Consider the following 18,861-nt stretch of genomic DNA (forward strand, 5'->3'; position numbering starts at 1 on the left):
TAAGCAACTGGGATTCAAGGTGAGCACACGACCCAGTGATCTCACACTCAGAGAGGATCAAATAAGGCTTGACAGAGGCCAAAGTAGCGAGAGAACCCGGCAGGAGGACCAGAGAAAGGCAGCCCACGTGGACGGCGCAGAGGCGTGGAGTAGCTTTGCCCAGCTAAGGAAGCCTGCTTCCCCGAGCATCTCTGTGTGTCCGTCTGTGAGAGGCAGGGACTGATCACCAGCAGCTCCTCAGCACACGCCGGCCTCAGAGCTGCACCACACGGTGAGTGCGAGGCACCTCACGTTTGTTCTTTTTACCGTCTATCTGTTCATGCCTGCATGCATGCACAGGCCCGTGGAAGTACAGTGTGTGTGTGGAGGTCAGAGGACGTCTTGCAGGAGTTGCTTCTCTCCTTCCACAGTATGTGTTCCAAGACTGAACTCAGGTCCGAAGGCTCGTGTGGTAAGCCCCTTACCTGCTGAGCCATCTTGCCGGCCCTAAAACTTCATATATGTTTAACATTATGATAGCTTTAAAATACATTAAAAAGATAGAGAAGACAGAGCAAACTCGCGTGTGACCATCACCCAGGCTCAACAGATTTTCAATCTGCCAGTCTTTGTTGGTGACTTTATTTATCCCACGTCGATGGCCTGAGCATCACTTCAAAGTTTGTATTGTGAGGGAATCAGGAAGAGGAGTAGAAAGAACTGGGATGTCCCTTATTAGTCAAAAGAAATGACACTCAGGGCCATTGTTTCCTGCCTGTGCCTCATCTGCTTACTGGCCATCTACACTGTTCTGAAGCAGATTCCCGAAACTGTGTCCCTTTTCTGTAATAGATGCGAACCAATTCAAAGGGAGGTATTTTGAAATCCCCAGGGATGTGTTTGGCAAATCCAGAAAGTCCCTCAACTATGCGAGCCCTTCAGGAAGATAACATGGATGGTTGGGTTAGTTCAGATCTGAGTCTTTTAGCCAACTATACTGCACAAGCCAGTGGTGGTTTAGGAGCCAGGCCAAAGTGGCTGTCACATCTGTGTCCCTCTAACGTGCTGTGCCTTCCACATGGACTGCCCTTAACTGGCCTGCCTGCCAAGCTCCCACTTAGTGTTGACCCCTGTAAAACATCTCGACACACCACTCACTAGGGACATTCAGAGTTGTGGGCAGAAGGAACTTGTGGGACTGGGAGAAGCAGGTATGTGTGTGTGTGTGTGTGTGTGTGTGTGTGTAAATATATGTATATGTATGTGTGTGCTTGTGTGTATGTGTGTACATGTATATGTGTGTGCTTGTGTGTATGTGTGTACATGTATGTGTGTGCATGTGTGTATGTAGATGTGTGCCTGTGCGTATGTGTGTATGTGTCTCCCCTCCACTCTACTGAGTACCCTTGGTGTGTAGAAAGTTTCATCCAAAGGAGAGAAAGTGGGAGAAGGATGAATCGGGAAGTGGAGGCGGATACAGGGGCTGGTGTCAAGCAGGGAAAAAGATGAAAAGTGCTAAGCAGAACAAATGATCATACAACATCCACGTAGACCTGGTAGGAACCAGGCGCCTTGTCCCACCTGACAGGCTCCTAGAGAGGCTTTCTCTCAGGCGCTTGGCCCCTTCAGTCTGTTCACTCAGTTTCTCCATTGGCAAGGGCAGTTAGGGGCAGTGTGCATAATGTACGAAATGAGTGCACCACAGCCCTAAGGACGTTGGGCTAAGTGGCTGTGGAGGGGCAGGCTGTTCCACCAGTGTGCTTAGGGCAGCCGCTACCCAGGCCTTGGCAGAAAGGACTCAGAATCCAGAAAGCTCCAGACTGGTACCCGGCCACAGAAAGGGCAGAGGAAGCAGCTGGAGAGGTCACGGAGTGACTGGCAATGTGCCTCCCTCACAGGCCTGGTACCGAGCATGCCTCACCACCCTGTGGTGGGTGGAAACTGGCCTTCTTGTGTCCTGCTGCTGGGAGAGCAGCACCAGGTGTGGGAGGGGCCCCAAGGAGATGGAGTGGAGTAGAAGGTTGTTCATAAATACACAGGAATTGTTTGTGGAGCTAGAGGTGGGGCAGGGTAGCCAAGGTTTGGGCCATGGTGACTTCAATGTGCTCTGACTTCCTCCAAGTTGCCAAGCTGGGGATGGTGTCACCCATGGGGAGAAGAATGTTGAGGACAGGAAGCTTTCATCCAGACTTTAGAGGAAAAGAGAGACAGGGTGTGGTGGCACACACCCCCCTCCGCCTCCCCCAGGAGGCACAAACCCCCAAGACTCAGATCTGAGTCTTTTAGCCAAGTACACTGTGCAAGTCAGGGGTGGATTAGGAAGTCTGAGGAAGTCTGAAGTTTCCTCCTAGAATCTTACGGTTCCTTCTCAGACAAGCTCTCTGATCTGGGTGGAGTAGGCGTGCCATGGGCAGAATTGCGGTTTGCCTCTGCAACTGTGACAGTTACTTGTTACTTAACCTTCAGTCCAAAGTGTCTGACAAAGCTGGGAATGCAAGCTTGAGTCCTTCCTTCCCATGTGTGGCAGCATGGATCCAGAGAGGTCCGAGTGGGCCCAGTGAGAGATCTGACCCAGGGAAAGAGCTCTTTTTTTTTTTTTTTCCTTACTAGAAAAGACAGAGGCTGAGGCTTGACTGGTTGACTGGAACAGACATAATGACTAGTGGCCACGTGAGGCCTGGAGATGAGGTCATTGGTGTGGTTACCAAGACTTAGCAGGTTAGTGAACTTATAGTAAAGGAGGTAGTGTTAACTCCTTACAGAGACTTCCATTCACAGTCACCAAACACTTAGATACCAAACACAGTTCTAAGTATTGTCCTAATGTGGCCTCTAAATATGCACCATCTGATTAAAAAAATACAAGATGATTCCCAGTTTCAGATGAAGAACAAAATCACAGCAACCCAGAGATGACAACACTTGACCGAGGTCACATAGTTTCTGGGGCTGGGGTTGGGAAGAAGAGGAACTCGCACTCCACTTTGCGGAGGGAGATCTTGCTGATGTTAGGGTTTCTCTAGAGAAAGCACATTTCAGGGCAGATGCTGACATCACTATCCGTTCAGCAAAAACATCCCAAGTGCTGAACTCACTCCTGTGCTCCTGGCTTCATTTTCTCACACGTGGCACAAACAGCGTTCTCTGCCGTGACATCCAACCACTGAGGAAAGATCAACTTACAGAGGGTAAAGCTGCCTAGCAGGTGGTGGACGGAGGAACAAGCCCTAAAAACGTCTTGATTAAAATGCAATTACTGAACCTAGGAGTTTGCTTCTCTGAAGGTTTGTCTGTCTTGGAGCTGGGGACATGCTTCGTTGGGTAATGGCATTTGACACCAAGCCCTGAGGATCTGAATTTGATCCCCAGAACCCATGTGACAGAGAGAGAGAACTGGCTCTGAGGACCACCTTCCGACCGACATATAGGTGTTATAACAGGCTCACCCCTTCACCCTGTGAATAAAGATTTGAGAGTTTTTAAAAAGAAGAAAAGTTTGGTTGTCTTGGAAACCCATCCCAGAGGATGCTTGGTTTGAAAAGTTGTCCTCTCTGTAGGATTTGTCTGTGATGTCACCAGAGTCATTGTGACATCTGTGAAGCAGAAAGGGACAGAGTCCTACCATTGTTTGACTGACAGTGACCCCAGGAGAGGGTAGAGATCATGTGACAGTGTTCCCTTTCTTCCTATGGCCCAATTCTGAAATTCCCCAGATGTAGGGCCTCCCAGTGCTAGGCAAGGCAGCTGGCATTTTTCCAGCACTGCCCTGGCATCGTATCCCGTTCACACAAAGCAGATATTGTTGAAAAAAGCCACCATCCTGCAATCGCTTGGTATCATCCCCTGCCGGGCATGCATGTGGGAGAAAGAGCCTGCTCACTGAGAAGAATAGATTCTATCTTATTGTAGGTCTTTTTTGGAGAGAGGACTCGCAGGAGAATGACTTTGCTCAGAGGTGAGGATAGGGCGAGTCACGTGAGGTGATTTCCTGGGACATCTGGTAATGCCACCGGGATATTGCAAATGCCCTGTTTGCCTCCTTGCTCCCACTTTCACTGCCATTGACTCTCACCCAAGCCTCTCTCATTGTCCAAGCCTCTTGGATTTGTGTTACACGGTGGCGCACTTGGTCCTCAGCCAGGGTCAGGCATTCTGAAGTTAGTGGTCTAGAGTTTGCGTCTCACCTTTTTTATTGTTTGTGGTTGTCTCAGGCAATGCTCTATTGCCGTGAAGAGACACTATGACCACCCACGGCAACTCTTGTAAAGGAAAGCATTTAATTAGGACTGGCAGACCATTCATAGGGAGGCTTAAGTGTTATAGCTTGGGTGGGAAGGTATCCTGGCTGTTGGGACCCAGGTTTGATTCCCAACCTGTCTGTAACTGTTTCTAAGAGACATCTCATCCCTGAATGTGTGTGTGTGTGTGTGTGTGCGTGTATGTGTCCATGTGTATGTTTGTGTATATGTGTATATGTATGTATATGTGTATGTATGTGTCTGTGTGTATATGTGCCTGTGTGTATGTATGTATGTGTATAAATGTGTATATGTGTGTATGTGTGTATATGTGTGTTTGTATGTGTATATGTTTATGTGTGTGTATGTATTTGTATGTATATATGTCTGTATTTGTATGTATGTGTTGTGTGTGTATGTGTATATATGTCTGTGCATGCATATATGTATGTGTGTATTTGTGTGTATGTGCTTATGTGTGTATATGTATGTGTGTATGCATGTGTGTGCATGTGTGTGTATGTATATGTGTGTGTGTATGTGCATGAGAAAGTCAGGGGACAGCTCTGTGGAGCTGGTTCTCTCCTTCCACCTTTCCGTGGGAAAATAAGCAAATCCAGACATGGCGACTCACCTGCAGTCCCAACACTTAGCAGGGCTGTTACAACTTCCAAACCAGCCTGAACTCCAAAGTGAGACCCCAGTCTCAACCCTCCCATCCCCCCAAAGCCATGAAACATAAAAGCTGTCATTTGGATCATTTTCGTTTCCCACAGTAAAGTGCAGACAGCAGCAACATGACCAAATGTTGGTGAGCTTGGCAGAGGTCTGTGAGGTGTGGTCAGTTGTTTTATGCCCACTGTAACTCTCATTCTACTCCGAGCCTTTTTCTTCTCCTCCTTTTTCTGAAAAGTGTACTGATTTCTTGTACTAATTTACACATGTTTTGTCTGCACATATGTCTGTGCATGCCCTGTGTGTCTGATCTTCACAGAGGACAGAGGAGGGCATCAGATCCCTTAGAAATGGAGTTATAGACAGTTCTGGGAATCAAACCTGGGTCCTCTGGGAGAACAGCACACACTTTTAACCTCTGAGCCATCTCTCCAGCCTCGTTGAAACTTTTTCAAGTAAAAAAGTTTTCTTAAGAACATTTCAGAATCTGAGTGGTGGTGGCACCCACCTTCAGTCACAGCACTCAGGAGGCAGAGGCCAGCCTGGTCTACAGAGTGAGTTCAGGCTCAGCCAAGGCTACACAGAGAAACCTTGTCAAAAAAAACCACAAACAAACAAACAAACATCAACAAAAAACCACCAAAAACAGAGAGAGGAAGGAAGGAAGGAAGGAAGGAAGGGAGGGAGGGAGGAAGGGAGGGAGGAAGGGAGGGAGGGAGGGAGGAAGGGAGGGAGGGAGGAAGGAAGGGAGGAAGGGAGGAAGGAAAGGAAGGGAGGGAGGGAGGGAGGAAGGGAGGGAGGGAGGGAGGGAGGGAGGAAGGAAGGAAGGAAGGAAAGGAAGGGAGGGAGGGAGGAAGGGAGGGAGGGAGGAAGGGAGGGAGGGAGGAAGGAAAGGAAGGGAGGGAGGGAGGAAGGAAGGAAAGGAAGGGAGGGAGGGAGGGAGGAAGGGAGGGAGGAAGGAAGGAAGGAAGGAAGGGAGGGAGGGAGGGAGGAAGGGAGGGAGGAAGGAAGGAAGGAAGGAAGGAAAGGAAGGGAGGGAGGGAGGAAGGGAGGAAGGGAGGGAGGAAGGAAGGAAGGGAGGGAGGGAGGAAGGAAGGGAAGAAGGAAGGGAGGGAGGGAGGAAGGAAGGAAGGAAGGAAGGAAAGGAAGGGAGGGAGGGAGGAAGGGAGGGAGGGAGGGAGGAAGGAAGGAAGGAAGGAAGGAAAGGAAGGGAGGGAGGGAGGAAGGAAGGAAGGGAGGGAGGGAGGAAGGGAGGGAGGGAGGAAGGAAGGAAGGGAGGGAGGGAGGAAGGGAGGGAGGGAGGAAGGAAGGAAGGAAGGAAGGGAGGGAGGGAGGGAGGGAGGAAGGAAGGAAGGAAGGAAGGAAGGAAGGAAGGAAGAAAATTTCAGGTGACAGGCACTTGTTACAGTTAAGCCTGATGACCTGAGGTCAATTTCTGGAACCCACTTAAAGGTGGAGATGACCTACTTCACAAAGTTGCCCTCCGACCTCTAAATGTGTACTGAGGCACACGTGTCCCCCACAAATAACAATCAATAAAATTTTTAAAAAGAAGGCTCCATTAATTAAGAAAGGGAGAAAAGAAATGAATGCGGGTTCATACGATAATTTGTGTCTGGAATGTTTGCCAAAGGCTAGCATGTTAAAGGCTTGGTCGCGGCATAGGGTGCTGTTGAGAGATGAGGCCCTGGGTATGTTTTTGAAGGGTGTTGGGGGAACCACAGCCTGCTCCTCTTTTTTTCCCCCTTGTCTGCTTCCTTGCATGAAGTGATTTCTGCCACACATTCTTGACATAATGGGGTCCCTTGACTACACAGGTCTCAAAGCAATAGGGCTTACTGATCTTGGGCTGAAACCAGGCACTGAAATAAACAGGTCTCTCCTTGTAACTAGATCACCTCAGGCATTTGCTACAGTCAGGGAAAGCTGGTGAACATGGGCACGGCGTCCTTAACCAGACCACGGACTACACCTGGATTTCTTCCGTTCATTTTGTTGCTTTTGAGACAGAGTTTCTCTGTGTAGCCTTGGCTGTCCTGGAACTCACTCCGTAGACTGGACTGCTCTCAAACTCACAGAGATCTGCCTGCCTCTGCCTCCCAAGTGCTGGGATTAAATGTGTGTGACACCACCACCATCCAGCATTGAAAAAAAAATTACGTTTCCATGTTTGTCACACATGTATGTATGTATGTATGTATGTATGTATGTATGTATGTATGTATATATGTGTGTGTGTGTTGGCATGTGTGTGTGAGGGTGTACATGTGTGCATATGCATGTGGAAGCCAAGGCTGTCTTTGAGAACCTTCCGGGATACAGATCCCTCTCGCACTTACTGAGGGAAGAGATTTCTCCCAATTGAACCCAGACCTCCCTGACCTGGGGAGCCTACTCTGCTTTCTGAGTCCTGGAATTGCAGGTGGGCTCATGGCTCCTGGTGTGCCAGGGATCCGAAATTCAGTCTTCCGGCTGAGCCTCACCGCCCTCCGAGCCACCTCCGTAGCCTCTAGCTTGTATAGAATGTTCTTTTTCCTGCCCCGGGATCAGATCCAGGCCAGCTGCACTTAGTTGTCACGTCTCTTCTGAGCTGTGAAAAGTTCCCCATTTTCCATGACCCTGAATCACTTTGAGTTATCAGAGTTTTCCCATGAGGAGTCAGACCATGGCTATGGACTTAGGGGGAGATCACCATAGAAATAAGATGCTGTTTTCCTTTGAACTGCGGTAGAAGGTACAGGATCCCAACATGCCATCAACAGAGGGTGGGAATGGCTCACTGTGGTCCCATGACTAAGGTGGTCAGCTGTCTTTCTTCACAGTGAAGGGACTATTTTTTTTAATTCTACTTTTTTTTTTTGACGTGAGTCACTAAGTCTGGGTTATATTCAGCATAAAAAAAGGGAAGCCCTCTCTCTAGAAGGGATTTTACAGATGGAATTTGAAGCTGTCTACAAAGAAAATATATCTCTTGTCCATAATTTTATTTTACCTTTCTTTAAAAAATAAATAATTAGTTTTCATTTGTTCTTCAAGAATACCACACAGGTATATAATGTACTTTGGTTCTATCCATCCCCTATTGCCCCTTCCAACCCCACCCGCACAACCCTCCCCATAGCTCCCCCCTTCAACTTTATTTCCTCCTTGTCTTCTTTTTATAAAAATAACACACTGGGTTCAATTAATGCTGCTTCTATGTGCATGGGTGTGGGACCACTGGGTGGGAGCGACCTACAAGTGTTCCATAATCCCAGAAAGAAAAATGACTTTCTGTCCCCGAACAACCATGAACTGAGAGCAGTTCCTTAGCTGTGCTGGAGCCTTGTGACTTGCCCTACAGCCATGCTGGAATTTTTACTGACTTGATTGAACATGAATAACCACAGCTGTCGAGAGTTCATAAATGCAAAGGCCGGGTTCTATCCAGAAGCCACAGCCTCACAGCACCCTTCCCACCCTCCACCCCTCCATCATGTTATTCCTAGAGCTGTGTGTGTGCGTGCGTGTGCATGTGTGTGTGTGCTCGCGAGTGTGTTTGCGCGTGCATGCATGAGTGCGTGTGCGTGTGTGCGTGTGTGTGTGCGTGTGCGTGTGTGTGTGCGTGTGCTCGCGAGTGTGTTTGCGCGTGCATGCATGAGTGCGTGTGCGTGTGTGCGTGTGTGTGTGCGTGTGCGTGTGTGTGTGCGTGTGCACGCGAGGGTGTTTGCGCATGCGTGCATGAGTGCATGTGTGTGTGTGTGTGTGTGTGTGTGTGTGTGCATTTGGGGATATCTCATTTAGGGCTGAGCACTAACAGTCACCTATTCTTAGCACTTTGATCAGTTGAGTCTCTGCATTAATCATTGCTTATTATGGAACAAAAAACTTCTCTGATCAAGGTTGAGAGCAGCACAAATCCATGTGCCCAAACATAAATATTTAGAAGCCAATTTGACAGTATAACCAGCAAAACTTTAGTAGCTTCCCTCCCCCTTATGGCCAATGGCCTCCCCAGGCATGAGCTTTTTGTACAAGGCATGAATGCCCTCTGTGAAGCTGGCCTCAATCCAATCAATGATTGGTCTCCCCAGTAACAACCATGCCACTATTGCGCTGGTGGGCGCATTTTTACACAGCAGTTCCATATTATAGCATTCAGGCCTGCTACTAGGTAAGATCGCCTAAGTCTTCTCCCCTCAGTGAACTGAATAATATCCCTTGGCACCCTTAAAGTGAAACAGCAGATAGGAAACTTGCAGATTGATTTCTTCATTTCCTGAGCCCAAAGTGTGTAACGTCCTTATCAGCAGGGTCTTAGCGTGTAGATACTGTGGGAAACATAGAGCAGTAGACATAATCCGCGTTGTCTCAGGGCCCTATGGAACCTCCCTGACCAATGTCATAGGAAGATTGTGAGTGTTACAGCTTGGATGGAAAGGTATCCCGGCAACTGGGAGCTAAGGAAGACCATAAAGTCACAGCGTACAACAGACTTCACACAGGAGATTTTCACACAGGGAAAACTCCAGAAGGGGTGGCCACCTCTGGTTGGGTGAGAAACAGCCATTGGGTGGGTCTAGCCGTTAGGGCAGTTAGAGTGTTGTTTGGGTGGAACCTGGTGATTCTTGAGGAGGGACCTGACCACTCATGTGCTTCAAGAGGCTTACAGACACAGTCCATTCCCAGCACTGAGAATTTTATTTCATGACCCATGTCTTCGGGGGGGGGGCAGGACCACCCACCCATGCAGGATATCTCTGTTCAAACTCCTTGTAAAGTTAGGTATCTAAGTTAGCTTACAAAGAAGTGGGATTCCATAAGTTTTCTTCATAATCCTTAGTTTTGGCCAGTCAATTCTTACTATTCCTTTCTCCTATCCATAGTTTATTCACATCAGTATGTATTTGCAGATACTTATTTTATTCTTTGAACTATCGTCTAACACTTCTGCTATTTTGTTGAACAAATTGTCCCAACCTTAGTCATTGGGATGCCTTCCCCAGTTCTTGCTTTTTGGATTGGCCCCAATTTCCCCTGCCATCTCCTCTCTTTCTGGCACACTGAGAAGCTCCTGGCTCATCCCGCCATCTCCCTGCTTTGGCTTTAGAACTGGTCCTTTCTCAAAGGAGCCCTGGCTTCTTTTACTGGAGAATAGTTTAAAAAATTTTTTAAAGATTTACTTGTTATTATCTTTGTTTGTTTGAGTGTTTTGCCTGCATGTGTGCATGTGCACCATGTGTGTGCAGTTGCCCTTAGAGACCAGGAGAAGGAGTCAGATTCCCCTGGAGCTGGAGTTACAGATCACGATAGGCTATTGTGTGCTGGGAGCCAAACCTGGGTCTTCTGCAAGAGCAGGAAGCCTTCTCTTCAGCCCCAAGAATGGCATTTGAAACAAGTTTCTGGGTTCTAAGAGTGCTTCTTGGTACTTGTGAAATTGCTTCTAGAGCCTTCCAAAGGAAAGAGATAAGAAATATATACCTAAATACCACCCCATATATAAGCATGTCTGTATTTGTGTCTTTCTATCTGCATATATGTATACATACATACATACATACATACATACATACATACATACATACAATTCATACTGACCACTCTGACTCTGGACACGGCCTTACAAGATTTGTTTGAGATTCCTCATCCTAACAGCAGAAACCTACCTGTTATCTACAACTTATTTAACTCTAGTAGACATGGAAAATATTTTCAGAGTTGCTTATCCATCTCTTTATGAGAATCGAATGTATCCTTTGTCTTCGGTCTTACAGATTTCAATTAAAACACCATTTCCAGGGTTACCTAAGCTCATTCCTTTTTCCCCTCACGACTGGAACATCTTCATCTTTGCAAAGTATTTCAGTATCCAGTTTCCTCTGTGAGGGGAGAAGCCAGCAGGACACGTGGAGATTGAACTGGTTGGTTCTGGTCACATGACCGATTGGTCTATGATCAGTGGTAGGCAGGGCGTTTAGGTTTACTAGATCGTAGTGTCTTTTTTTATTATTATTATTAACTTGAGTATTTCTTATATACATTTCGAGTGTTATTCCCTTTCCCGGTTTCCGGGCAAACATCCCCCTCCCCCCTCCCCTTCCTTATGGGTATTCCCCTTCCAGCCCTCCCCCTATTGCCACCCTCCCCACAACAGTCTAGTTCACTGGGGGTTCAGTCTTAGCAGGACCCAGGGCTTCCCCTTCCACTGGTGCTCTTACTAGGATATTCATTGCTACCTATGAGGTCAGAGTCCAGGGTCAGTCCATGTATAGTCTTTAGGTAGTGGCTTAGTCCCTGGAAGCTCTGGTTGCTTGGCATTGTTGTACATATGGGGTCTTGAGCCCCTTCAAGCTCTTCCAGTTCTTTCTCTGATTCCTTCAACGGGGGTTCTATTCTCAGTTCAGTGGTTTGCTTCTGGCATTCGCCTCTGTATTTGCTGTATTCTGGCTGTGTCTCTCAGGAGCGATCTACATCCGGCTCCTGTCGGTCTGCACTTCTTTGCTTCATCCATCTTGTCTAATTGGGTGGCTGTATATGTATGGGCCACATGTGGGGCAGGCTCTGAATGGGTGTTCCTTCAGTCTCTGTTTTAATCTTTGCCTGTCTCTTCCCTGCCAAGAGTATTCTTGTTCCCCTTTTAAAGAAGGAGTGAAGCATTCACATTTTGATCATCCGTCTTGAGTTTCTTTTGTTCTAGGCATCTAGGGTAATTCAAGCATTTGGGCTAATAGCCACTTATCAATGAGTGCATACCATGTGTGTCTTTCTGTGATTGGGTTAGCTCACTCAGAATGATATTATCCAGTTCCAACCATTTGCCTACCAATTTCATAAAGCCGTTGTTTTTGATAGCTGAGTAATATTCCATTGTGTAGATGTACCACATTTTCTGTATCCATTCTTCTGTTGAAGGGCATCTGGGTTCTTTCCAGCTTCTGGCTACTATGAATAAGGCTGCGATGAACATAGTGGAGCACGTGTCTTTTTTATATGTTGGGGCATCTTTTGGGTATATGCCCAAGAGAGGTATAACTGGATCCTCAGGCAGTTCAATGTCCAATTTTCTGAGGAACCTCCAGACTGATTTCCAGAATGGTTGTACCAGTCTGCAATCCCACCAACAATGGAGGAGTGTTCCTCTTTCTCCGCATCCTCGCCAGCATCTGCTGTCACCTGAGTTTTTGATCTTAGCCATTCTCACTGGTGTGAGGTGAAATCTCAGGGTTGTTTTGATTTGCATTTCCCTTATGACTAAAGATGTTGAACGTTTCTTTAGGTGTTTCTCAGCCATTCGGCATTCCTCAGCTGTGAATTGTTTGTTTAGCTCTGAACCCCATTTTTTAATAGGGTTATTTGTCTCCCTGCGGTCTAACTTCTTGAGTTCTTTGTATATTTTGGATATAAGGCCTCTATCTGTTGTAGGATTGGTAAAGATCTTTTCCCAATCTGTTGGTTGCCGTTTTGTCCTAACCACAGTGTCCTTTGCCTTACAGAAGCTTTGCAGTTTTATGAGATCCCATTTGTTGATTCTTGATCTTAGAGTATAAGCCATTGGTGTTTTGTTCAGGAAATTTTTTCCAGTGCCCATGTGTTCCAGATGCTTCCCTAGTTTTTCTTCTATTAGTTTGAGTGTGTCTGGTTTGATGTGGAGGTCCTTGATCCACTTGGACTTAAGCTTTGTACAGGGTGATAAGGATGGATCGATCTGCATTTTTCTACATATTGACTTCCAGTTGAACCAGCACCATTTGCTGAAAATTCTATCTTTTTTCCATTGGATGGTTTTGGCTCCTTTGTCAAAAATCAAGTGACCATAGGTGTGTGGGTTCATTTCTGGGTCTTCAATTCTGTTCCATTTGTCTATCTGTCTGTCTCTGTACCAATACCATGCAGTTTTTATCACTTTTGCTCTGTAATACTGCTTGAGTTCAGGGATAGTGATTCCCCCTGAAGTCCTTTTATTGCTGAGGATAGTTTTAGCTATCCTGGGTTTTTTGTTATTCCAGATGAATTTGCAAATTGTTCTGTCTAACTCTTTGAAGAATTGGATTGGTATTTTGATGGGGATTGCATTGAATCTGTAGATCGCTTTTGGTAAAATGGCCATTTTTACTATATTAATCCTGCCAATCCATGAGCATGGGAGATCTTTCCATCTTCTGAGGTGTTCTTCAATTTCTTTCTTCAGTGTCTTGAAGTTCTTATTGTACAGATCTTTTACTTGCTTGGTTAAAGTCACACCGAGGTACTTTATATTATTTGGGTCTATTATGAAGGGTGTCGTTTCCCTAATTTCTTTCTCGGCTTGTTTCTCTTTTGTGTAGAGGAAGGCTACTGATTTATTTGAGTTAATTTTATAACCAGCCACTTTGCTGAAGTTGTTTATCAGCTTTAGTAGTTCTCTGGTGGAACTTTTGGGATCACTTAAATATACTATCATATCATCTGCAAATAGTGATATTTTGACTTCTTCTTTTCCGATCTGTATCCCCTTGACCTCCTTTTGTTGTCTGATTGCTCTGGCTAGAACTTCAAGAACTATATTGAATAGGTAGGGAGAGAGTGGGCAGCCTTGTCTAGTCCCTGATTTTAGTGGGATTGCTTCAAGTTTCTCTCCATTTAGTTTAATGTTAGCAACTGGTTTGCTGTATATGGCTTTTACTATGTTTAGGTATGGGCCTTGAATTCCTATTCTTTCCAGGACTTTTATCATGAAGGGGTGTTGAATTTTGTCAAATGCTTTCTCAGCATCTAATGAAATGATCATGTGGTTTTGTTCTTTCAGTTTGTTTATATAATGGATCACGTTGATGGTTTTCCTTATATTAAACCATCCCTGCATACCTGGGATGAAGCCTAGTTGATCATGGTGGATGATTGTTTTGATGTGCTCTTGGATTCAGTTTGCCAGAATTTTATTGAGTATTTTTGCGTCGATATTCATAAGGGAAATTGGTCTGAAGTTCTCTTTCTTTGTTGGGTCTTTGTGTGGTTTAGGTATAAGAGTAATTGTGGCTTCATAGAAGGAATTTGGTAATGCTCCATCTGTTTCAATTTTGTGGAATATTTTGGATATTATTGGTATGAGGTCTTCTATGAAGGTTTGATAGAATTCTGCACTAAACCCGTCTGGACCTGGGCTCTTTTTGGTTGGGAGACCTTTAATGACTGCTTCTATTTCCTTAGGAGTTATGGGGCTGTTTAACTGGTTTATCTGTTCCTGATTTAACTTCGGTACCTGGTATCTGTCTAGGAAATTGTCCATTTCCTGCAGATTTTCAAGTTTTGTTGAATATAGGCTTTTATAGTAAGATCTGATGATTTTTTGAATTTCCTCTGAATCTGTAGTTATGTCTCCCTTTTCATTTCTGATTTTGTTAATTTGGACACACTCTCTGTGTCCTCTCGTTAGTCTGGCTAAGGGTTTTGATTTTCTCAAAGAACCAACTTTTGGTTTTATTGATTGTTTCTATGGTCCTTTTTGTTTCTACTTGGTTAATTTCAGCTCTGAGTTTGATTATTTCCTGCCTTCTACTCCTCCTGGGTGTATTTGCTTCTTTTTGTTCTAGAGCTTTTAGGTGTGCTGTCAAGCTGCTGACATATGCTCTTTCCTGTTTCTTTCTGCAGGCACTCAGCGCTATGAAATTTCCTCTTAGCAGAGCTTTCATTGTGTCCCATAAGTTTGGGTATGTTGTACCTTCATTTTCATTAAATTCTAAAAAGTCTTTAATTTCTTTCTTCATTTCTTCCTTGACCAGGTTATCATTGAGTAGAGCATTGTTCAATTTCCACGTATATGTGGGCATTCTTCCCTTATTGTTATTGAAGACTAGTTTTAGGCCGTGGTGGTCTGATAGCACGCATGGGATTATTTCTATCTTTCTGTACCTGTTGAGGCCCATTTTTTGACCAATTATATGGTCAGTTTTGGAGAAAGTACCATGAGGAGCTGAGAAGAAGGTATATCCTTTTGCTTTAGGATAGAATGTTCTATAAATATCCATTAAGTCCATTTGGCTCATGACTTCTCTTAGTCTGTCTATGTCTCTGTTTAATTTCTGTTTCCATGATCTGTCCATTGATGAGAGTGGGGTGTTGAAATCTCCTACTATTATTGTGTGAGGTGCAATGTGTGTTTTGAGCTTTAGTAAGGTTTCTTTTACGTATGTAGGTGCCCTTGTATTTGGGGCATAGATATTTAGGATTGAGAGTTCATCTTGGTGGATTTTTCCTTTGATGAATATGAAGTGTCCTTCCTTATCTTTTTTGATGACTTTTAGTTGAAAATTGATTTTATCTGATATTAGAATGGCTACTCCAGCTTGCTTTTTCAGACCATTTGCTTGGAAAGTTGTTTTCCAGCCTTTCACTCTGAGGTAGTGTCTGTCTTTGTCTCTGAGGTGTGTTTCCTGTAGGCAGCAGAATGCAGGGTCCTCATTGCGTATCCAGTTTGTTAATCTATGTCTTTTTACTGGGGAGTTGAGGCCATTGATGTTGAGAGATATTAAGGAATAGTGATTATTGCTTCCTGTTATATTCATATTTGGATGTGAGGTTATGTTTGTGTGCTTTTCTTCTCTTTGTTTTGTTGCCAAGACGATTAGTTTCTTGCTTCTTCTAGGGTATAGCTTGCCTCCTTATGTTGGGCTTTACCATTTATTATCCTTTGTAGTGCTGGATTTGTAGAAAGATATTGTGTAAATTTGGTTTTGTCATGGAATATCTTGGTTTCTCCATCTATGTTAATTGAGAGTTTTGCAGGATACAGTAACCTGGGCTGGCATTTGTGTTCTCTTAGGGTCTGTATGACATCAGTCCAGGATCTTCTGGCCTTCATAGTTTCTGGCGAAAAGTCTGGTGTGATTCTGATAGGTCTGCCTTTATATGTTACTTGACCTTTTTCCCTTACTGCTTTTAATATTCTTTCTTTATTTTGTGCGTTTGGTGTTTTGACTATTATGTGACGGGAGGTGTTTCTTTTCTGGTCCAATTTATTTGGGGTTCTGTAGGCTTCTTGTATGCCTATGGGTATCTCTTTTTTTAGGTTAGGGAAGTTTTCTTCTATGATTTTGTTGAAGATATTTACTGGTCCTTTGAGCTGGGAGTCTTCACTCTCTTCTATACCTATTATCCTTAGGTTTGATCTTCTCATTGAGTCCTGGATTTCCTGTATGTTTTGGACCAGTAGCTTTTTCCGCTTTACATTATCTTTGACAGTTGAGTCAATGATTTCTATGGAATCTTCTGCTCCTGAGATTCTCTCTTCCATCTCCTGTATTCTGTTGGTGAAGCTTGTATCTACAGCTCCTTGTCTCTTCTTTTGGTTTTCTATATCCAGGGTTGTTTCCATGTGTTCTTTCTTGATTGCTTCTATTTCCATTTTTAATTCCTTCAACTGTTTGATTGTGTTTTCCTGGAATTCTTTCAGGGATTTTTGTGACTCCTCTCTATGGGCTTCTACTTGTTTATTTATGATTTCCTGGAATTCTTTCAGGGATTTTTGTGACTCCTCTCTATGGGCTTCTACTTGTTTAATTATGTTTTCCTGGAATTCTTTCAGGCATTTTTGTGATTCCTCTCTGTAGGCTTCTACTTGTTCTCTAAGGGAGTTCTTCACGTCTTTCTTGAAGTCCTCCAGCATCATGATCAAATATGATTTTGAAACTAGATCTTGCTTTTCTGGTGTGTTTGGATATTCCATGTTTGTTTTGGTGGGAGAATTGGGCTCTGATGGTGCCATGTAGTCTTGGTTTCTGTTGCTTGGGTTCCTGCGCTTGCCTCTCGCCATCAGATTATCTCTAGTGTTACTTTGTTCTGCTATTTCTGACAGTGGCTAGACTGCCCTATAAGCCTGTGTGTCAGGAGTGCTGTAGACCTGTTTTCCTGTTTTCTTTCAGCCTGTTATGGCGACAGAGTGTTCTGCTTTCGGGCGTGTAGTTTTTCCTCTCTACAGGTCTTCAGCTGTTCCTGTGGGCCTGTGTCTTGAGTTCACCAGACAGGTCACTTGCAGCAGAAAAGTTGGTCTTACCTGTGGTCCCGAGGCTCAAGTTCCTCTTGGGGTGCTGCTCACGAGCTCTCTGCAGCGGCAGCAACCAGGAAGATCTGTGCCGCCGTTTCCGGGAGCTTCAGTGCACCAGGGTTCCAGATGGTGTTTGGTGTTTTCCTCTGGCGTCCGAGATGTGTATCCAGAGTGCAGTCTCTTCTGGTTTCCCAGGCGTGTCTGCCTCTCTGAGGGTTTAGCTCTCCCTCCCATGGGATTTGGGTGCAGAGAACTGTTTATTCGGTCTGTTTCCTTCAGGTTCCGGCGGTGTCTCAGGCGCAGGGGTCCTGCTGCTCCTGGGCCCTCCCCTACGGGAACCCAGAGGCCTTATACAGTTTCCTCTTGGGCCAGTTATGTCGGCAGGGGTGGGCAGTGTTGGTGGTCTCTTCCGCTCTGCAGCCTCAGGAGTGCCCACCTGACCAGGCGGTGGGGTCTCTCCCATGGTGTCTGGGAGCAGAGAGTTGCTGCGGGCCGGGATCCTCGGGTGTGGGACTCCCGGTGAACACAGGAGGTGCCCGGTCCTAGAGGAATTCTGCCTCTGTGTGTCCCGATAGATCATAGTGTCTTTTCAGAGATTTTTGTATTTTGGTTGCTCTGGTTGCAGAGCCAGATGCTTCATAGAGTATCTGGTGAGAAGAAAAGGTGAAACATGGTTGGGTAGCCTGTGTGCTTTGGTCTAGCCGAGTTGCTATGTGTTGCTAGGCAGAATGATTTCCCTTAGTGATGGGGAAACTAAAACCCAGAGAGAATATATAACTCGCCCCAGATGAGCCAGCTGGTTGAGGGAGATAGACTCAGGGCAAGTTCGTGGTCTCACATCTGTCCTTCTCACAGTACTACATGGATTGTGGGGATGAGAAGAGGGTTACAGGACTCCAGAAAAAATCTGTTGAAGTTGATTCAACAGCTCTGGGAAGGTTTTCACCTTCTGAGTCCATTGCTCTGTACATGGAGAAGTAGAGTAGAAAGGTACCTTCATACTTTCAACAGCCACAAGTGGCAAGATTAGGAAATGCCTAAAGACTTTAGGAACTTGGTCGCTACATGTCACCACATCCAAATGGGACTGGAGAGGTTTGTATGTCAGAGCTATCATGCTTCAGTGACATCCTGATGATTGCTCTTGTCACCCACATAGTACTAAAACACTGCCTGTGCTATGCTACCTGTCCTACTCAGGGCGTGGAAACACTTACATTTTTCTGCTTGATATAAAGGAGGGATTGAGGGTTGAAGAGATGGCTCAGCAGTTAAGAGCACCGACTGCTCTTCCAGAGGTATTGAGTTCAATTCCCAGCAACCACCTGGTGGCTCACAACCATCTGTAATGGGATCCGATGCCCTCTTCTGGTGTGTCTGAAGACAGCTACAGTGTATAGCTGTATATTTATAATAATATAAATATTTATAATAAATAAATAAATAGATAGATAAATCTTTTTTTAAAAGAAGGGATTGAAACTTTTATTTCTTTCCTTTTAAAAAAGTTCTTTTCTTTCTTTCTAGTTACTGTTTTTATAGACTCCGGCACAGTTCATGGAACACGACCAAATTCTATTACTGTTTACTGAAGGAGTGAATGCAGGCTCCTGGGAGAGACTTCTCATGAAAGTTCTCTGCCACCTCTGGAGTAGCACACAGGTGGGAGGACGCTCAAGCATCCGGCTGGGCACGTTGCTTAACCTCTCTGGGCCTTACTTTCTCCAAGTCATAGTCACTCTTGATGGGTGACTTGCGAAGTTGATAGACTTTAGAATCACTTTCAAGGTGACAGCACTAGTCCCTGGACTCAGGTCATGGACTGAATTAAAGGGAGGAAATGAATTAGCATAGGAATTTGTTGCCATCTTTTCTGGGTGAAGACATAATGTGACCAGCTACCTCATGCTCTCCCCAGTGCACCTTTCTTGCCTTGATGAACTGTACTGCCTGGAGCCATGAGCCCAGATA

The sequence above is a fragment of the Rattus norvegicus genome, chromosome 6, assembly GCF_036323735.1.
Source record: "Rattus norvegicus strain BN/NHsdMcwi chromosome 6, GRCr8, whole genome shotgun sequence".
Taxonomy (NCBI): Eukaryota; Metazoa; Chordata; class Mammalia; order Rodentia; family Muridae; genus Rattus; species Rattus norvegicus.